At 37.8% G+C, this 21448-nt stretch overlaps 1 protein-coding gene across 8 annotated transcripts in view; it reads left to right on the top strand.

Annotated features, from left to right (window-relative positions):
* Window positions 1-68: 68 nt before the first annotated feature.
* HYCC2 (hyccin PI4KA lipid kinase complex subunit 2) overlaps window positions 69-21448 on the top strand; it is a 57199-nt gene continuing 35819 nt past the window's right edge. For 5 of the 8 annotated variants that reach the window (XM_082312349.1, XM_082312348.1, XM_082312347.1 and 2 more), the window contains exons 1-2: window positions 69-122; window positions 741-784. The gene's annotated coding sequence lies outside the window, so the exon portion shown is untranslated. Of the gene's footprint in view, window positions 137-740; window positions 785-16469; window positions 16575-21448 lie in introns of all 8 variants that reach the window. The other 3 variants (XM_082312345.1, XM_082312344.1, XM_082312343.1) reach the window with 3 other exon arrangements.

Here is a 21448-nt window from a genome sequence, read left to right as displayed (position 1 = left end):
CACGGAGGAGAAAACAGCCAATCAGTGTAGGGTTTGTTGGGGGCGGGAGCGGCCCAATGGGCGGGTGCGTTGTTGAGCTGCGGGGTTGGCAGTGGCTGGAGGTGGCAGCGGAGGAGAAGAGGGTGAGGGGGCGGCGGTAATAGTAGTGGGTACCGGAGCCGTTGGGTGCGGGGGCGGCGGGCGGGACGGGGACCCGGGCCGGGACCGGGAGGGCAGGAAGGCTCTCCCCCCGCCCCTCCCCTCCCCTCCCGTCTCGTTGCTGGTTGGCCGTTGCCCGCCGGTCGTTGCCGGGTGCGCGAGCAGGGACGGAAGCCCGGGGGGTCGGCGTGTGCGGGGGCGCGAGCCGTTGTTCCCCCGCCTCCCGCCATCGCCACCGCTGCTCGCCGGGGTGCGCGGCGCCGCGCCCGGCCTCCCTTTCCCCCCTCCCTCTCCCCGCAGGCGGCGGCGGCTCCCCAGGCACCGCAGAGGGGCGGGCGGGGGTGGGGGGGAAGAGCGTCCCCGCATCCAGCGGTTATGTAAGCCCCGGGCCCGCGTGCCCCCGGCCCTGACCGCGGAGAGCGGCGGAGCGGCGGCGGGGCCCGGGGCAGTGCCCGCTGGCTGCCTGCCCTCGGGGTTCACCTCGTCGGGGGAAGAAGTTGTGGGGGAAATTCGAGGTGCTCGCAAGCCCGACTGGCAGCAGGAGCAGACTTTTGGTTTTCAGTGGATGTATCCTAAAAGAGCGTCGCTGTTTGTTTCCATAGGAGAAGTGGGGAGACATCCTGAGATCCTGGAACTGCACTGAAAGGTAAGTGAAAGTTAAGAATTCTCTTGACAGCTGCTGCTTGAATGAGATGGTTGGTTGGTTCCATTGAGTACCTGTCTCTGGGGAGCTCGGTGTTTTGCATGCCGTGGCTATGTAATTATGAAGTGTCGATTGCGTTAGTATCTGGATAATTAAATTATTTTTTATGTTCCTCAAGGTTGAGTACCTCGTCCCCTTCATCTGAAAAGAAACTGGTAAAAGTTAACTACTCACTCAGTGACTTATAAAGGCTTAAATCTTTCTTCAATTGTAGATGATACAATAATGATGTTTCTTTATACCAGAACACGAACTCCGTTATATTAATTTCTGATGCTCTCATAAGAATGAGAATAAACACTGCATATAGCGGTTTATAGCGTCATGCTGGAAGAATTTTAGGACAGACTGTAGAGGTTTGTTTTTTTTTGTTTTTTTTTTTAATACCCTGATGTAAAGCTCCTTCTGGGTTTCAGGGTTTTTTTATAGGGATATTGGGAGCGCATGAGAAGAGTTCCAGGAGGAATGCCATTATCATGTTATTAACAGTGAAATTGTTCTAAATAGAGTGCCATCTGTTTAATCCAGACTGCCTCTGTCTGGTTTCAGCATTGAATGTTTTTCACTGTGAGATAAAGTCTGCAAGATTCAGAGCAGTCTCTTCTGCTCTGCGGATGCAGTGTCAGGGTGAGAGGAGACACATTTGTTTTTGTATGTGAGGTGGAATTGCAGGAGCGCTCTTTATTTGTGAGGTACCTAAATCTCTGTCTTATAGAGAATGAAGTTCTGTCAGATACCTGTGAAGTATTTCTTGTTTCTTATTGTGGCTGAAAGTTAATGGGTATGTGTTCAAAGTCCAGCATTGTTGGGGAATGTTGATATTTTCCTCAGAAAAAAAATTTTCGTGACCCATAGACATGGTAGATACCAGACACCTTTGTTTTATTTTTTGAAGGAAAAGTACAAAAGTGTCTTGGTTTTATTGGGGTGGGGGGACGATGGACACGGGGGAGGTGTTTGTTTATTTTATTTTGTTTTCTTCATGGTGCTTGGAAGCATGACTTGATTATTTATGCATGAAGCCATATGTTACTGATATTGCTGAGTCTGTCAACATGAATGTTCAGTTCTGATCAGAGAATCATAGAATCGTTAAGGTTGGAAAAGACCCTTAAGATCATCGAGTCCAACCGTTAACCTATCACTGCCAAGTCCATCTATACCATGTCCTCGAGCACCACATCTATCTGTTCTTTAAATACTTCTAGGGATGGAGACTCAACCACTTCCCTGGGCAGCCTGTTCCAATGCTTGACCACCCTTTTGGTGAAGAATTTTTTCCTAATATCTAACCTAAACCTCCCCTGACGCAGCTTGAGGCTGTTTCCTCTCATCCTATCACTCGTTACTAGGGAGAAGAGACCGACCCCCACCTCGCTACAACCTCCTTTCAGGTAGTTGTAGAGAGCAATAAGGTCTCCCCTCAGCCTCCTCTTCTCCAGGCTAAACAACCCCAGCTCCCTCAGCTGCTCCTCATAAGACTTGTGCTCCAGACCCTTCACCAGCTTCGTTGCCCTCCTCTAGACACGCTCCAGCACCTCGATGTCCTTCTTGTAGTGAGGGGCCCAAAACTGAACACAGTAGTCGAGGTGCGGCCAAGAATATTGACTTTGTGTGACCTATTGCGGTCGAACAGAGTTGTAACCGAGGAGTGTATTTGGCCAGATTTGTCTTCAACTACACTATCGCTTTCAAGGTTTAACAAGGTTTTGGGTAGCTGCTTCCCCCCACCCAAGTACATAAAAACTCTTGATAGAAAAAATTGTGTGCAGTTGATAGATTTGCTCTACCATGAGGTTGCTTAATATTTTGCTTCCTAAATTTCCTTTTCTTTCAGCATGGGGCATACTCTTTCTTTTAAAAATAAGACTGCAAATATGAAGGATGTGATGTGTTGGAAATACAGGAAGCTTTTTAAAGCTGTACCTTCACCAAATAAGTGAGTCTGCATAATTTCAAGGGGGCTTGCAGACTTGCTACAACCTGTTTTTGAGAAGGAAACTTCACCATAATTACAGTGTCAGTCTGAAGAAATGAATAGTATGCACAAGGAACTAACATAAAGAAAAATTTTCATCTTGTGTAAAAAATGCTGGATGTCCTTTAGGAAGGGAAGGCCATTGGGACTTCATGTACAAATAATCAGTGCTTTTTGTGGTTTATTCAGTTGCCTTTTTTTGTACTATTCATGGTGGTGATAGTTACTGAAAAGATTAAGTGTTCTAGGATACAGTTATGCTAGCATGTGTCCAGCCATGCTAGTTATGATTTGCTGGGATTCCTGCTTCTGTCGCTAGGTTAAAGGAAGGTGGCAGAGTTTTCTTGAATAGATTTCAAAAGCCCATGTTTCCAGAAATTTGTGTTGATATGCGTCTGGATTAACAGATTGTGAGATACATTATGAGTACTGCTCTTCTCTGCCTATGCATATAATATTCTCTCTAGCACTGAACTGTGTTTAGTGGTATGCTCTTCATGATTGTTTTCTGGAGTAAAGAGCTGTGTGACTGACAGTGACTTTAAGCATTTTCAGTTTTGAGATGACTAAAATGGGTTGTGGGGTTGTTTGGGTTTTTTTGTTTGTCCTGTCCCCCCCTTCAGTATCTTAATACTTGTTTGAACTACTTAAAACTGAATACTACATCTTTTTTTTTCCTGAAACTGCATGTTAGTTTCTCTGGCTTTGTATTAGTAGTCATTTATAAGTCATTGGAAGCCTTTTGTCCTTTGAATAAAATGGTCGCTCCTGCTTTAATTACAATAATGATGGAAAAGATCTTTCTTTAGTCCACCTTGGTTTCTTTGGCTGTTTTCTAAAAAAAGGCTATGAAACATGGGGAAGCAAACTATCTTCTCAGGCAGCATTAGAGAGCTAAATATTTTATGCGTAGTATCACAATCTCAAAACACTGTTTCACCTCTCTTTTGGAGAAGTGATGTGCTGGGACAATAGTCTTAGCTTCTTTCTGGGGTGGTTTGTTTGTTGGGTTTTTTTTTGGTAACCCAAAGACCATTCTTCACAGGAACAGCCATACTGGGCTAATCTGCTATTCTCTCTTGAAGCCTAAAGCTCTGGGATCCTGATATGTGACAGGACCATTGTTTCAAGTCCTGCTTGTTTCCCACAGCTAAGCAGTATTTGACAGCAGGTGCTTTATTCTTACACTCTTTTCTAGGCAAGCATATAGGGTTACTCCTTAGGTCAGCTCTCCCAGTCTCTCAGTGGGGATGATATTTTGTATGGATTTTTATTCCATGGATATACTTAATTTTTAAAAACTTTTGAGCCCATGTATGGTTTTTGCTTGCATCTGCCGTGTTTTCTGGCAATAAGCACCATACTTCATGTGTTGTGTGACTAAGCCATTAGTCTGTTCTGTTTTGAACCTGTTACCTGAGAACTTCATGTGATACTTTCTGTTTTCTGTATGAGGAGAGGCAGAACTCTTTGACTCTTTCCCAAGCAGTTTGATATGAGTTTAGAATCTTTAAAGGTCAGGGTAATGTGTTCACTCAAACACTTGTCTGGACAGGAAAATAATTTTAGATTCTATTAATTTTCTTTATGCTCATTCCCTTATATTATGATGTGAACTAGTGTCAGGAAGTGAAGCTGGAGGCTTCCCCAGCTGACTGCCGGTGAAGGACATCTCTGCCATAGGAATGATCATTTAAGAAGAAGTCCTATGCCTCTTTTCAGGAGAAATTGATCTGAGCAGAGACAGTCATCAGTAGTACAGTTTGACTTGCTACTTAGGTCAGTTATTTTCATTTCCAAACAGAATAGTTATGAGAAGTAGTTCTTGACTTATTTAATGCTGTTTTCCACAGTGTTTCCTTTGCAGTTACTTGCTTGTAGTAGATAAAATTTCATGCAGAGTTGTGTTCAAGGAAACATTAACTTCTGAGCTGTGTAAATTGTTCAGACATTTCATGTAGGTTGTAAAGGTAGCTATAAAACAGAGATGATGACTTTAAGAAAAATTTGCAGTGTCAAGTATTATCTGAATGATCCGTTGTTTTTTCCTGAACCTTTCTTTCGTTGTTGTCTTTGGTGGAAGTAGGGATTCTTAAAAAACAGAATTGCAGGATGGTTGAGATTGAAAGGGACCTCTGGTGATCATGTAGTTCAACCCCTTTGCTCAAAGCAGGGCTGACTAGGGCAGGTTCCTCAGGACATTGTCCAGCTGGTTTTTGAATACCTCTGAAGACAGAGACTCTACGACCTCTCTGGGTAACTTGTCCCAGTGTTTAAACACCATCATGCTAAAGAAGTTTTTTCTTATCTTTAAGTGGAATTTCTTGTATTTCAATATATGTCCAGATAGGTGCAAAGTTTTTCTGAGAGTAAGAAAGTGTTCTGAGTTTGTGCTTGTATCACTAACTGTAGATAAAATAGAAAGCTGGTTGAATTTTTCTCTCTGCACCTTTGCCTGGGTAACTCATGCTTCTAATAACAAGACAAATAATTTAAAATGTCTTTTTTTTTTTTTTTTTTTTTTTTTTACTTTAATCACAGGACAGGTTTATAAGAGTGACTCCGTCTCCTTTTTCCTATAGAATTCTGACTTCAGTTTCTAAACTTGAAATACAAGGTCAAGAGGTAGAGGTGCACTTCTGATGAAAAAAAATATAGTTATCTAGTAAAACCCTACTGTAAAACAGAATTCTCTATTGCCAGCAGTACCACACAGAAGAGAATACGTAAACCTTGATCAGGGGCTGGGTAAAATAATATACAGTTTGCAAACTGTTCCAACACATGCTGCAGGTTATCAATAATAGTAAAAGTGTTGTATTGTAAGGAAAATTGCCACATGGCCATTAGTCATTCTTCTGTTAGCATTACATTTTTCTGTCAAACACAATGAATTTGGGCACAGGCTTTTTTATATTCTGTTTTCCTTAGAGCCGAAGAAGATAGAAATGGTGTGCTACAGGTGTTTATTATGTGACATTTATGTTCATTTATAATGTTTTAAGAATAATAAATTAAGTGATCATGGAACGTATTTGTCTAACAAACGATGTAGCTACTTTTAAACTAATATGCATCTTTTAATTTAATGGTGCTATATAGCAATTTGGATCTCCGGTACCCTGATGAAGGATTAGGCTGAACTCCACAGCAGCAATACTCTGTGAACATAAGATATATGTTTCTTCTGAAATCCTGTGTTTCTCATACTATGGATTCTATTTGAAAATGTTCATGGGAATAAAAATCACTTATGGTTATCTACTTCAATAGATGTTTTATTAGTAATCACAATTCAGGCGATTTGTAAAAGACAGAATTATCATTGGCAAGTCACCTTCTTGGTCTTTCCTTGATTGTTTTCTCTTCTTCTGGAGGCAGTCCAGCTTGCCCCTGCTGCCCACTGCCTATGTCAGATCTGCCACCTTGACCTCCTGGTGTGATTCTGTAGAGCAATATGGGTTTTGTGGTTCAAATTTATTAACTTCCTTTTGTGTGTCAGAGATACTTGGAAGGAGATCCCACCAGGGTAGTGAAAGAAAATGTCAGGTGAATAACTATTGCAAAGTGGTAAACTATTTATTTATTTATTTATTTTTCTCTTGGTATTTAATATCATTACTTGGAAAATGCCAAGTTCCCTGGCTGCATAATACTGTTCAGCACAGGACCTGATGGAGGTGGTTGGAGCAGTTCAAATGTGTTAAAATACTCTTTCAGGAATTCACTCTTTCTGCATATTCTCTCTCTCTTTTTTTTTTTTTCCCCCTACAGATCTTAATGACATCTCATTTTGTGTTGTAAGTTATACACGTGTTTGACTAGCGGTGAATTTTGCAGTCCGGAAATGCTAAATCTATGTTCTTGTGTGTAATCTCCAAAGTTTAGCTAATCTTACAATGCTTTTATTTTACTTACTGTGATTCTTCAGAAAACTGAACTGATTAGGTCTTCTGTATTGGTGTCTGCATTATGTATGGTTCATGAGTTCTTTAAATAGTTATACGTTACTTTTCCTCTGAATTATATTTAAGTAAAATGTATGACATGGACATTTGTGCAGGCTGCATGACTGTAGTTTGCTGATTCATACAGGGCAATGTTGATGCTTCGGGGATTTTTTTCTATTTCCATTCTCTGTGGTTAGTAGTTTATGAACTTTAAAATGTAATTGTATTGAGGGTCATCCTCCCTTCTTCTACCCTGCCTTGACCCATGTTTGGGCTGGGGGAATTATTCTACATCCATCTGGAAAGACAGTAAGAAAGTTTAAAAGAATGATCTTATTTTTCATGGCCATTCAGCTGAGAAGACATTGGGTTGAAAGATAATGAGGTGAAATATGTGTAAAATTTGCTTGTTTTTTTTTCCTTCCTGGCTTCATTTATTTCCTTTTTATTCAAATAGGTTGGTTATTTTTGAGAGTTCTGGTGTCTGTTTCTTCTTTCCATCTCTTCATCTTATTTTCTGCTTTGTCCTTGCTGTCCTCTCTAGGTTTGAGAATATCTTGAGCTTCAGGAGAGGCTGGAGAGCAGCCCCTCTGCATGCCTGCCTCTGTTCTGATTTGAAATAGGGCCACAAGGTAGAAAACTTGATTTAGAAAAAATTCTGAAGAAGCTCATAGTAGTCATTCAAGCAACTTTCGTAAATGTCCTAAGCACAAGATTTTGGAGACACGTAGGCACGAGCGTAGCAGATTTTGTTTTAGAAATACCTTAAGCTAGATTGTCTCTGTAAATTAAGATATGGTATTTCCTGCATGTGAAAACAAATTAGCTAGAAATTAATTTTTTTTTTTTTTTTTTTAAACATGAACTTTGTGAAGATCTGACATCTTATGACCAGTGTGCCCCATTACCAGTGTAAGGTACACTGGTAATTCCACCATCTACTTTAGACAACGTGGTAACAACATCATGATCACGGAACATAGGAAGGTCAATAACCCTCTAGCTGAGACATGTTTCAGAAAGTAGGAGGCTTTTAAGTAAACTTAGTTATGGTGGGGGTAGAATGAACAATTTATCAAGCATCCTAGTGTATGCCATCAGAGTAGGGCAAAGAAGAAAAATCTAAATGTTCAACTTTGCATTTTGATATCTCTTTATTACTCCAGGTTAGGAGTATACTTTTTTGAAAAAAATATTTGATGCTTCTGCATATGACTGCTGTCCCTCATGCTTTGTGGTCAGAAATGCACATGCAGTTAAAAATAGTAATGAAAAAAAGCTCTCTGCTTAGAACAGTTGTTGTACTGGTCTTTAATATCTGCAGATAACTTAATGAAAGATGTCAAATCATATGATAAGTGTGGATACCTGCTATCCAAATTTTGCAGATGAAATTCTTCATGCTTCTGGCACAGTTGAAGTCAATGCTGAGATTTATATTTACTTCTGGAAAATTAAGGTTAGAGTATGGATTTTTCAGGCTTCTGTTGTAACCATGTTGCTTTGCTAAAATGTGTAAAACTGAACTTCTGTAAACAAAGCTAACACGTGTTTGTAGTTAGAACCCAGTCTTGATGGTACAAGTCTACAACAGTGATCGTATAAGAGTAAGAGGGGGTGTTGATATCTTTTCAAACTCGTAATATTTTAATAACAGCAGTGGGATAGACAGATGATTGGTTAAAGTCTATGTACTTCAGTGAAAATACACAAGTGATTGAGGAGTTTGTTAAGTAATAATAATGTGCCCTTTTGCATAGAAATGTAAGGCATGCTGATGAAGGATTTATCCTAGCAAAAGCTCATATTTCTCTGTGTGTAACAGTGGAGAACTTTCCATTGCTTTTTTTTTTTTTTTTTTTTTTTTTTTAAAAAAGATGTTCAGTTGAGCCGGAACAGCATAGAGACATGAGCTAAATATGGACACAGAGAAGAGTGAGGGGGGTTTAGATGTGGAATGGAAAAATGACTAGTTCCTTATGTGCATGATTTTTTTTTCTTTTTTTTAAGCTGCTTGTTTCCTGTTCTTAGCATAGAACAGGCCTTAGACAAAATTGCTGAGCTTCCAAAGCTGCTTCTAGATTGTTAATTGTGCGTCCATTCTGTTTGATAATTATGTAACTGACAAACCATGATACCTGATGGTCTCTCTTCAATGTTGCATCTGTGCAATAGTTTCAAATAGTAACATCCTTAAGTTTCTGGAAGTTATTAAACCTTATTTGTGGTAATTTCTTGGGAAGATAGCAGAATGAGGTGCTGTTTTTGTTGGACTTCATGTGAGCCATTGTGATAGCTTAATTCATGTTAATGAACTGCAGCAGATTGCAGTGCAAATCTTGCCATGTAAGAGTAGCAAGAGCTTCATGAAAATCTCTTAAGCAGTTAAGTGTTACCTATGGAAATACTAACAGAGATGGGAATCCTAGGTCGGAGGCTCAGTTGAATGAAAGTAGAAAAGAAATACCTAAAATACTGAACTAATTTAAGCTAAGCATTCATAAGCTGTGTTTCTGTGCTGTTTATTTTCATAGATGGTCTGTGACAGCAGCCCTTCCTTTAAATCATAACTGTCACGTGCATTTCATCATTCTCCAGTGAGCAGGATGGCTAGTAGGAGGCTACTACATTTTCTATTTGCTTAGGTCTGTGTGCCTGCCAAGGCTTGTTTCATGTGCTGTGACTCTTCAACTTTGTCTTCACCCAGGTTACTGTAAACACCAGGTGAGTTTGAGAAGCCTCTGTTTATTTGTGGAATAAGAGAACTTCCTAGCTGTCTTTTTGGTTTTTTGGGGGAGGAAGGAGAGAACAAGATTTTCTTTCTCCTCACCATAATCAGTGTTAGAATGTGAGACAGCAAATACAAATTTTAAAATAATTTGCCCTGGATATTTGCCCAGTCTGTTCAGCTGATTGCTGGAATGTGAACAGTTTAGGCACAGCTGCTTGTCCATGAGTCTCCAAAGGACTAATTGCAAAAAAACTGAGATGCCCTTTTGCTTGTGCAGGCATTGAGCGTACTTGAAATATGCATTGCAGTCCTTTAAGATGTATAGTGAGAATCAATGGTGAAAATACATGTGCAGCCATTCTTTGTACATACAGAAATGAAGCTTTGTTGGATTATTACAGTCACTTCAGCCATGGAAAAGAGAAAATGTTTTTGAGGCATCTGGGTGTTTAAATCGTTCAAATGGTAGCTGCGTTACAGACACATATCTTGTGTTCCAGGAATCACTGCACTAAATTCTTTGAGAGGATGCATGCTTTGCTTTTTTCCTCTCTAAACAGGTTAAATCCTTTCAGTTAGCTACAGGTCTACTATGGGTTTTAGCAGTTAATTTTTACAGTTTATGTGGCAAAACTAAAACTACTGCACTCATTTCACTTTTTAATTGAAATTAAAATGTTAGCATTTTATGTCTAGTTTTTAACTTGCCAAGTTATTTCAAGCTTAATCTCTGGAATTTTTAGGAGAACAGTTGGAGATGCTTTAATAAATTCCATAATAATGTTTATACATTAACTTTGTTTGTAATTTTACCTTTTTTTTTTTTTCCTAGCTACTTCAATATTTAAATTGAGTAGAATTCACAATGCTAAGGCAGAAAAATAAATGTGCAGCTCTCAGATTTCACATTTGTTGTGCACAAAGTCCAATCAGGTTAAGGTCTGTGAATGGATTCCAGACTGAGTCAGGGATCAGTGGCCAATACTAATTGGCATTGATGCTGTGTGATCAAGTATTGTGGTGATTGTCACAGCGTGTTTTGTGTGTGTGTGTCCTCTTACTTTATTTGGTGATGTATAATTAACCAAACATTCAAAGGTTGGTTTTTTTCTTCTGTGCCCTTTTTCTCAGACTTGCAGGTATTGGACTGTGCTAAAGACAGAACACTGGGCTCGATATAAAAGTTCAAGGAAATTTAAGTAAAGAGGAGGGTGCCTCTAGATGTTAGTTTCATTTAATAAATTAAGATTTGATGTATGCTGCAGAAAGTTTTAAAATGATCTGTTGGTCAGTGGGGGGGTAGGGGTGCTATGCCCTTTTTTTTTTTTTCTTCTTTTTTGCCAGCTGCTAGGAAAGAGCTGCTTCAGCACAGCTGCTTGTTATTTTACCAAAACGTTTTGTAGGAACTTTACCACATTTGGCTGATGGAGATGTGTGTGGGTGTGACAGTCAACTGCTCCTCTCTACTGATGATACTGCCATGATTGTAACTTACCAGAGACTGGTTTTGATAGCTTATTTTGATAATAAGTATTGGGTCTTGTGAGAGAGAGGAGGGAACAGATCTTAAATGGACATTATTGTGCTAATTAGGAAACCTTAATCACCATTTACAGAGTTTTCAGCTTTATCAAGTTTTGAGGTATTTCAAATTCACATTCTAAGGGGTAGATTTTGATAGACAAAATAGGTTTCTTGCATGTACTGGCTTCATGCAAAATTCCAGTAATAGTTATTTTATTGCTATTTCTATGAACTATCGGGGCATTCTGCTTTAGTAATGTGTGTTGACTTTGAATAGATTGTGACGATTATATCTTTGTCTCTGTGAATGCAGGCTTTATAGCTTTCTGAACTGTGTAATGTTGCTATAAGTAAATTCTGCATATTTATGCATATGTGTTGCATCTATGGAAAATGAAGAAGGTTTTTATTAGCATTTACTTTTTTATTGCAGGAGAATGCTTGATGTTACAATCTTATTTCTTGGTTTTAATTATTCAAATGGAACAGAACCAATTAGGAAACAAAATCGTTAAAATATGGTTACAAAAGTATTTTCAATGTGCCAATTGGATAGCTGGCAGATCAGGCAAAAAGCGTGAGGATTTCCCGCCACCTCCCCGATAAGAAATAATTATGGCATAATCATCTTAACTTGCAAATCTGTACATAATTGCAAGTACCAGGGTGTTAGATCTGGATTTGTGTTTTGTTCAAAAAAGTTTTCTCATGTACTAAAGTAGTCACGTGTGGACTGTGTGGTTTTAGTTTGTTGGGTTTTTTTGTAGCTGTGGTGGTTTGGGGTTTGGTTGGGTTTTGGTTTTATACTTCATCAGCCTCACTTTTTGAGACGTTATTCAGTGCTCTGCAGGTCCACTGTCTGCATGCCAATAACCTCAGTATTCCTAAACCTTCTGTCTCAGTTGCCCTTGAAAGACTGCATGTGTTTTGTGAAGCATGCTGTATGAAGGGTGTTAGATGAGTATATTCCTCGCACCAAAACCATATAATTTAACAATTTCAAGTGCCTGGTGCTTGAACTTCGGTAAATGCTGTTAATTCCTGTCAGCACAATTGCATAGGGGAACAGAAGAGTGACACTTCTAACAGGCTGTTTAATTAAAAACTCGGGCTTTGATTAAAAATTTTTGATTGTCTGTTTGAAGGCAATGAACTGAATTTGCTGTATTGCCAATACAATTAATAAAAAAAGTATAAGATCATAAGCATTACCCAGATGGGCAGTGTGACTTACCTGTGAAAGAATAAGGAAACTATTTATGTTTAGTATAGTTCATGTGGATGTACTTCTATTTCAAGTAGATGTAATATATAGAATTTGGTGAAGAAGATTAATGTTGCAAAAAGCAGTAGTATAACTCGTTGACATGTTTGCATATAAGGCCATCTCTGGTCTTTTTCCAAAGGCAAATTTACTCACGAGACTTGAGGGAAGGAAAAACACTGTTCTACCAACTGCTTTTGAAGTTTGTTTTTAGCAGGAAAACTATTTGGTATTACAAACAAAACCCTGGAGTTTCTCTGTGTAGGGGTGAGGTTATGTAGAAATGGCTGAAGTTTAGAACATAAAGTCCTCAGTGAGAATTTCTGCTGTTTTTTTGAGTGCAAGACAATATGTTTGAAAACCTAGAACACTGTAAAATTGACGATGTGTAAATAAATTCTCTTCCTCCCTCCACACCAAACAAACTTGAGGAAGGGTACCCATGAAGCTAGCTGCATGGATTTTCAAGGCTGCCTGTTAAATCTGTAATTTTTCGTAATCTTGAAAGACGACTGCTTTCTGCATGTACATTAGGGCAGTATTTGACAAAACACTTTTAATTTTGTTCAGGCTATGAGTAGAAAATATGCATGAAAATTGTAGTGTGCATTTAATATCTCGCTTTTGCTCTTGTTTCCACCATGTCTCATGGGGAGAATAGGGCTGCGCATTTCAGTTGAAGTCATCAAGGCTATACCTGTGGAAGGCTGCTCGTTTTGGTGGTGGGTTTTTTTGGTTTTTGTTGTTGTTTTTTTTGTTTGTTTGTTTGTTTTTTTAATACTGATCTATAGCTTAGATAAATGAAAAGCATTGTGGAAAGTCTTGCCTAACAGGGCGCATAAAAGATCTGATTGATTTAAGTTATTTGTGCTAGGTTTACATTATGTTCCTAAAGAGATTGTATGCAAAGTTTTGCCCCAGGAAAAAACCCGTTAAATTTCAGATTAAAAAAAAAAAAAAAAAAAAAAAGACAAAAACCAGCCAAATACCTTTCCCCCCAAGAAACATCCTGACGTGTTAGTAACTTAGTGCTCCTCACTATTTAAAAAAATACGTAACAAATTAACCACTTCACACTAAAATATTAACTAATCCTTCATTACAACTGGTCAGTCTCTATTCTGTTCTAATATTAGTTTAACAGTAGAAGAATAACGACTGTGTAAACAATATGCATTGTGTTTAACTATTCAACAGTGAAGATTAATAATTAAACTCATAGCAAGACAAAAGGGAAACTGGTGTAGTTGTTGCATTAGTGTACATTTACTGATGTTTTAATTCTCATACAGTTATTTCACAGAGAAGCAGCATATACTTTCATGTGACAGGCCACAGAATGCCAATTATAGTATTATAAAGCTGAGTTTCAGAATTTCATGAGAGCTTCTAATAAGGTGATTAAAAAGGGTTGCGCTTTCTTTAGAGGCACTGTTTCTTTGCCTGTTTTCTGTGAAGGAGAGAGTCCAACAAAGGCCATGTAATTTCTTGCTCTGGAGGAATCCTAGTGAAGTTAGTAGGGTTGGTCATGAGCATCAATTTTTATAGTACAGTCACCTTAATCAGTTGGGTCAACTATGTGGATAGTTGATGTTAAAGTAGCTCTTAATGGATTGCATTATATAGAATTAAGATGGTCAGGAACATGTTACTTCTTATGTGTGGAAATTCTGACTCGTGCGGTCTGTCTAATCTCAGTATAAAATAACGGTGTTTTTCTTCCTATTTTGTGAGATTGTTCTTTGCAGTTCTTAAAAACACCTTTCGAACTTTCAGAAAACAAGTGTGAGATTGAAAATGATTGACGCTGAAATAATGCTGTGATGCATGCCATGGAAGAAGACAATTTGTTTTCTGTAAAGTAACAATTGGAATTAGTAAAGGCAGGTATGGTCTGAGCAGTTTTGACTCTGCAAGTTGAAGCAGACCTTATGTTTCTGGATTCTTGATGCCACTCCACTTTACCTGTGAATAGCAAGCAGCCTCTGTGTGTGCCTTAAGTCCTCTTCATGTTTTCTGTGCAGAGCTTGGCTGCCTCATATATTCTGTTAGGTCAAGCGGAAGAGATCTGTGCTGTTCTGAAGTTGTGTCATCTTGATGAGTAGTGGTGAGATCAGTAATGTTTCATGTAACTATATTTGTTGTTCACTTTGCTTTTTAAAGTCTGGGAACTTGTATTGGAAAAGCAAGACCAGAATATCAATGAGAATTAATTTTATCCTTGAACACCATACATCTTAAATGTGAATGATGCATCTGAGTCACACGTATGAAATCTACGGCATCATGCAATAAAGGAATATATCCTAATGCTCATGGACCTTTAACTGGCATTTTGAAAGTTTATGTTGGAATTTTGTATTCTTACTGTATTATTTAAAAAAAAAAACAGGAATATGACATAATTTTAGCTATACTTGAAGTAAATTCAAATAAACGTGAAGATTCCATTCACTTAAGAGTTTGTGGATGTGTAAGTAAGTGGGGCGGGGGGGAATCTGTCACCTCAGCTTCATTTACTTATACTCTACTTCCTGGAGCTGAAGGCTTTACCATCTGGAAGTTGGAAAGATTAGAATGAGGGATTTCATTACTTTCAGCAGAGGATCCTTTAGGTTAGATCTCTTTGGGAATACTTAGGGTAGAAGAAAGGAGGTTAGGTAAATTAATTAATGGATATGTAACCTAAATTCCAGTTCATGTGAATTACAGTTGGTAGCAGATACTGCAGTGAGAAATATGTATTGATATTTTATTGGTCTGGAATTGATAGAGGACTTAATTTTTATGGCTATTTTCATAATAGAACAGACATTTATTTCTATCAATTGAGGATGTTACAGCTCAAAAATGGGAAGCTGCTTAGAATCTACAGTTCATATTTCTAGAACTGTTTCTGCATGCATTTCTTTCCTTTGCAGGCAAGATAGTGATCTTTCTCAGCATAATGTTTGCAGTCCTATTCCAAAGTGTGTGTTGAGGTTTTTTTGGTGGTGTGGGTGTTTTGTCCAATTTTTTGGTTTTGTTTTTTAATTTTGTTGTTGTTGTTTTTCCCACAAAAATTCTTCTGGCTTGTGCCTGTTCATTTTTAGTACTTAGCACTGAGTATCCCTTAACTGTGGTTTTGCAAGTGTTAGTTTGCTCTTAGATTTTTTTTTTTTTTTTTTTTTAGGCTCCATTTTTACTATGCATTTTCTATCTTTAGTGAAGTCTTTCTAGATTTAATTTACTTCATGAACCAAAACTGTGAACCAAGAAGGTGTTTGGGAGAGGTAGGGTTACACGGAAAGTAATTTGCATTGTAATGTTTTCCTAAGTAAAGAAATTCATGAGTTGCAGACAAACTAGCATAGGACGAGTTATTGCATATGAACTGATGCAAAGGGAGGACGAGGCTCTATTGTTTAGCGTAGGATGGGTTATCACACAGGATCCTGACAAGAGAATGTTTTAGGTTTAGTGTAGGATGACTACATGAAGTTGTTTCTAAGGAAACTGGTGCTGAGAGAATAAGGTAACATTTCTATGGCTAACCTACGTGTGTGTGTATTTATATTTTTAAGTGCGTCGAGTCTTTATAATAGAATAATTAACATGTGTTTTGCTGTATTTAAGGCTGCAGGATAATTTCTTTATTCTATTATTGTTTCCCAAATCCTGTAAGTAAAGTAGAGGAGTACTTTCTTCATATATGGAAGATAAATGTCTCCTTCTACTTTCTTAGTCATCTTAATTCTTCTCTTTTCTGCTTCATTCATTGCATGAACTCCTAAGAGAAGGATTTAGCTACAAATGTACAATTGTGTTTTATTCAGGTTCTTAGACTCTCTGAGGCAAACGGGACTTAAATTTTTCTCTAGAATCACCTGACTTCCGTAGCTTTCTACAACTACTCTGTGCAATACAAGGAAAGCATCAGCTTTAAAATAATTTTTAAACTCTGTTATGAAGTGTGTATTTTCAGTGTTGTATTTTCATTCACACTGCACTAATTGTCTTCAGCAATTTTGTATCTGCAAAGCACAGTTTCACTGTAGTAATTGTAGGAAGATAGAAGGTTTGGCAGCTGAGCTTTCTGGTGCTTGAAAAGGCACAGAAGATAATTTAGGGCTTAAAATGACTTAGAGGAGGCTTTTTGGAACAGATGGCTTGTGTCTTTTCTTTACCCCTTTTTTTGGCAGCAGCTGAAATTGATGCGACCTTTTTGATAAGAAACAGAGCTCTCTGTGCAAGTATGGTACCATGAAAATTTGCAGGAGTATTGTCAATCATCTGACTTCGCTGTGGTAAGGCTTTCTCCCATCATTTTCACATAACTTTCTTTGTTGCTGGTATCCAAAAAGAAAGTTGTTTTGGTTTTTTTTTTTTTCTTGTTTTTTTTTTTTTTTTTTTTAGCCTGGTTATTACTAATGAGTCAGAGTGGGCAAGGAAGAAATGTCTTATCCAAGTTGTTCTGCATGACTAAGGCTTGGCTAATAAGGCTGGCAGCCTAAATCCCACATATAGAATATGTCAGCATTTATATTTTAAAGTTGGAATGCATGTCCGTCTGCTTAAGCTTGCAATTAAATTACCTAAGAACTGGAGTTGGAAGAGGGCTCTCTTTCTATTAAAGAGAATGCTTGAGCTGATGATATAAATTAATAACAGTCCGGAGAATGTTTTGTTTCTTTCTGCCTTTGTCAGTTTTGTACCTTGTAGAAGTTTCTGTTTCTCTGCGTTATGGAGCTATATGGCCAGGAGAGTTCTGGCAGAATGCTTGTACCTGTTTCTCACACCAAGTTGCAGTTGTAGTTCTGATTTGTTGAGGACAACAGGTTTTGAAATTATTTTTTATGTCCTTACCAAAATGGCAGCTTATCTAAGTGTTTATTAAATATTATTGTGATAAAATAATATATTTATGTAGATGGATAGAAGGGAATCACAATGGTATTTGTGATATGTTTATTATAAGAAACATATATTATACTACTTGTACTTACTTAAAAGTACATGTATTAATCTACCAAAATTGAACATTCCCAAAGCTGGTCTTATTTTCTCTTGGGATCAGATTAGCCTAAGAGTCAATCCCTTTTCCAGTGTGGAAATCAGACCATACCATGGCTGTTTAATATAGTGTAGCATGTAACTTGACAGTAGCTGGATGAAGCTGTATACGCCTGTATACTGAGCAATTAAGGAAGGAGGTGGTCCTAGGAGAAGTTTTTTGTAAAGCGTGTCAATTAAGTGCTAGCTTACACCATTAAGTATTCTCCTTTACTCTTCTTGTTCTACAAAAGAAGCAATTATGTAAAACAGGTATTATAATATTTATCTAACATCTCTTATTGCCCTCATATTTTATGATAATGAGTCCTCTTACAGTATGAGAAACAGTATACTGTTTGCAGTCTAACATTTCTACCTTGTTACATTTGAAAGTTTTATTTTGTATTACTCCGTTACAAAAAATCCATTCTACCTTCTCTACCACTTAATTCCATGTGATTCTAAGACATGGAGTTCTTTTTTCTTTGCGTTTTTTAAATTGTTCCCATATCCAGGTTAGAAATTATTTTTCATTATCTTTAACTGCCTCTTAACCACTTTTCTGCCTTACACATACTTATTTTTAGGTTGCTTGAATCAAATGTAGGCCAGTGTTTCAAGTAAGAGCATGTTATCAATTTTGTATGCTCTACTTACATGTTTTCAGATTTACTTTGGACCATTTCTGTGTGGTCAAACACCTTGATATCTTTCCTGGCAGCCGATACATTCCTGAGCAGATGTTTTCATTAAGTTGTTGGATGTGTTACCTAGTGTTTTTTCATTCAGTGTTTTAAACCTCTGCATTCAGGATTAACTTATCACAAGAAGTTAATTTTTTTTTTTTATCATCTGCATTTGTCAGCATGTTGCCCAGTTTCCTTTCTCCAGAGTTCACCAGTCTTGTTAAAGTGTGTGTGTGGTGGGGAAGCATGTTTCCTACATAGTTCTGACCACCTTATCTCATGTTGTCTTTTATCTATTCTGCTTCCCAGAGTGTCAATTATATTAAATGAAGGTGCTTTTCTTATGGAGCTGTGAACATTCTGGATCAAAGGAATTGAATGTAGATTTAGTTCAAAGTAAGGATGCATTCTTGATGCTTTCCATGCTACTTTTTTACAGAAGTAGCATGGAAAAATCTTTCTTTAAATACATTTCTTTCCATGTGCAATAATGAATTACAGATATGAGAGTAGCGTATATGTAGCTTGGAAGAACAAGCTATATTGATAACTGAGTTTTCTGTTCTTTTAGACCTACTGTCAGCCAGTAATGTTCTCTTGGATGAGTGGCACTGGAAAGAGATCGTGTAGCTTGAAGCTTTGTTCTTTTTGTTGAGACAGTCCAGGTTTTAACTGCAAAATATTCTTGCCATAGCCTTTGAGGTAAAAATATATAATGTTATTATTCATCATGCAGCTAGGACTCAATTACATGATATACATCGTGACATCTAGTGTATAGTGGCAAAAAAACCCCTGACTCATTCTTGAAGTGCACATCCTGTTTTTGTAATGTCCCCCACGTATTTTGGAGCCAGTATAAAATCCTGGCTTCTTTAAAACAGACAAAAAAAACCCCAAATAAAATACAAACCAACAGCAAAAAAACCTCTGTGTATTTGAATAGTCTTATCTTCTTAAATGTCAACAATTATTAATATCTAATTGGTAGCACTTTTTTCTTTTTAATCCTCTCTGTAATAGTTGGTATATCTGTATAGCGAGTGCTGTTGGCTCTGATTATTTGTGTAATCATGTTGCTGTTGCAAATTGATCTTGGTTAGTGGTTTAGAAGCAGACTGGTAAATAATAATGTATTTAGTCAGTACGTTTTTACTGTAAATGTGAGTGAAAAATGTGCTCTCTGATGAGAGAAGTCCGTTTTTCATGTCTGTTACTGTAGAAGTCAAAAGTTCTCGGGCAGTTATCAGAGTTTTATGTTTCATTGTCTCAATAGTATATTACTGTAATAAGTTGTATTTCAGACTTTGGTATTTTCAAAGACAATAATATAGACAATGGTGAATTACATAGAAAGCATCTTTAAAAAGGGAATCTATTTCTAGGTAAGCAAATAGAAGGATTGTAATTTAAACATAATCTCATGGCATTTCAGTCTGTTGGTAACTTTGTTTTCACTGTCTCTTGGTTTATACATATTTTATAACTAGTCTAATCCTCCCCAAACTGTCATCGTAAGTGTACCTGGAAAGTCAAAGCTGTGAGGTGCTATCTCGTATATCCCAACGAAAGTTAAGTTCTTAAACATCTAGGCAGTTCATGTGTTGCCATCAGGAGTTAACCCATGGTTTCATACCTTTTTTATTTGTGTGCCTGGCATGAGCTAGGAGAGTGCTTTTGCTTGGTAGAATTCTGTTTAGATCTCAGCTGTAATTTGCAGATGTACAGTGCAAGACTGTGACTCCTTTGAGAACAGAATATTGTAGCTTTAACATTAAGCGTAAAGATTCCAGGTCTAATGATTTAACACCCTTATGTCTCATTCTGCCATTTTATGCCAAATGAGTAAGTTTAGGAGAAAACTATTTTTATTATTATTTTAAGTGCTTTTTTGGGGAAGCTTTTCAGTAGTTGATTTTTATATTTGATCTTAACAATGAGTGACTGTGTTCCCAACTATAACTTTTATGTTCCATGCCTTAGTGTGAATTTAAACTTGCTCGCTTGTTTGGTATTTAAGGAATCTTAACAATCAGTCCCTATGTAAAAATATTTTAGTATATTTAATTATTACTGTTACTAATAACCAAATTTCTGCTTAGTTATTATCCTTCCTGCATATTATAAGAACCTTTGAGCCATTGTAGGAAAAAAAAAAATCTAGTCTTTTTAAAATAAGCATGAGAAATCTCTTGTATTCCCTGTATTTTGTTTGCTTTGGGAGAGACGTGAACACTCTGGAAATTAAATTAAATACTCTTAGTTCAGGCAACTTCAACTTTGAATAAATATGCACAGGATTTAATGCAGTTGAACCAGTTTATTTTAGAGACACACCCACATGGTGCTTGATATTCCACACACACACCCCCCGCCAAAGGTACAGCAAACCGGGGAGTGAATGTAAACACGAGGTGCGCTTCGCAGGTGCTCATGTGAAAATTCCAAGTACGGTCTGTGTGTCAGGCTGAGGCAGTCGCGCAGCTGTTGTGCTTGTGTTCCTCTCCAGCAAAAGTGGCAAACTGGATCAGGTGCAGCCTGGCTGGCGCAGTGCAGAATGGGGCAGCGCTCCCCGCTCCGATGGGGCGGCTTGAAGGGTGGACACAGTGGGGAGGCACTGAGCTAGGATGCTCGCTGTGCTTTTGTTAAGTTTTCTTGTAGGGAGTCAGTGCGGAGTTAATGTACTGTAAGTCCATGACCTGACTCTCTCACCTGTTTGTACAAGTCCTTACAAATATTTTTTTAATATCCAGGCAGGTAATTTGAAAGGGAGAGATGGTTTGTCCTAAAACTGAACTAGTAGAGTAATCGTAGCTGGAATACGTGTGGGCTACTTCTGTATTGATACAGCAGAGCTATATGTCTACATCCTTTTTAAGCCACACGAGCAAAGCAAGCTTTAACATCTGAAAAAGTCTTCAAGGAAAGATGCAAATATAGCATTGGAGAAATGAATAGATTGTGTTTATATTTTTCTATAAATGTGGTGCAAGACTGACACTTAGATAAGGTTCTCCTCCTCCTGGGATATAGTTCATATTATTGGTCTTTAATGTACATCCCATCAAAAACATTCTGAAAGCATCAGAACAACTAGCTGTATTTATATAAGCGACCACACAAAGCTGCCTGTGGAATTTTCATTGAGTGAAAATGGATAGAGCATACAGTAGAGGTGGCCCCAAAAGATCTATTGTGTAAAGCTCTTTTCCCCCCATTCTCCTAACAAATACACAAAAAGCACTGTACAGTGTCCTTTTCTTCGGAGATGAATAAGCACAAGATTCCTGTGCTAGATGCCCCATATTCTAATCCTTTGCATACTTTGGAGATTATCACATACAACCTTAACAACAATTCTTCTACTTTTTCAAAGTAAAACTGTTAAAATCTTACTGTACCACATGTAAGAATACATTGTGCACTGGATTTTGTTTCTG

Source organism: Platalea leucorodia (genome assembly GCF_965183815.1).
Source record: "Platalea leucorodia genome assembly, chromosome: 5".
Classification (NCBI taxonomy): Eukaryota; Metazoa; Chordata; class Aves; order Pelecaniformes; family Threskiornithidae; genus Platalea; species Platalea leucorodia.
This window is presented reverse-complemented; position numbering and strand designations above follow the sequence as displayed.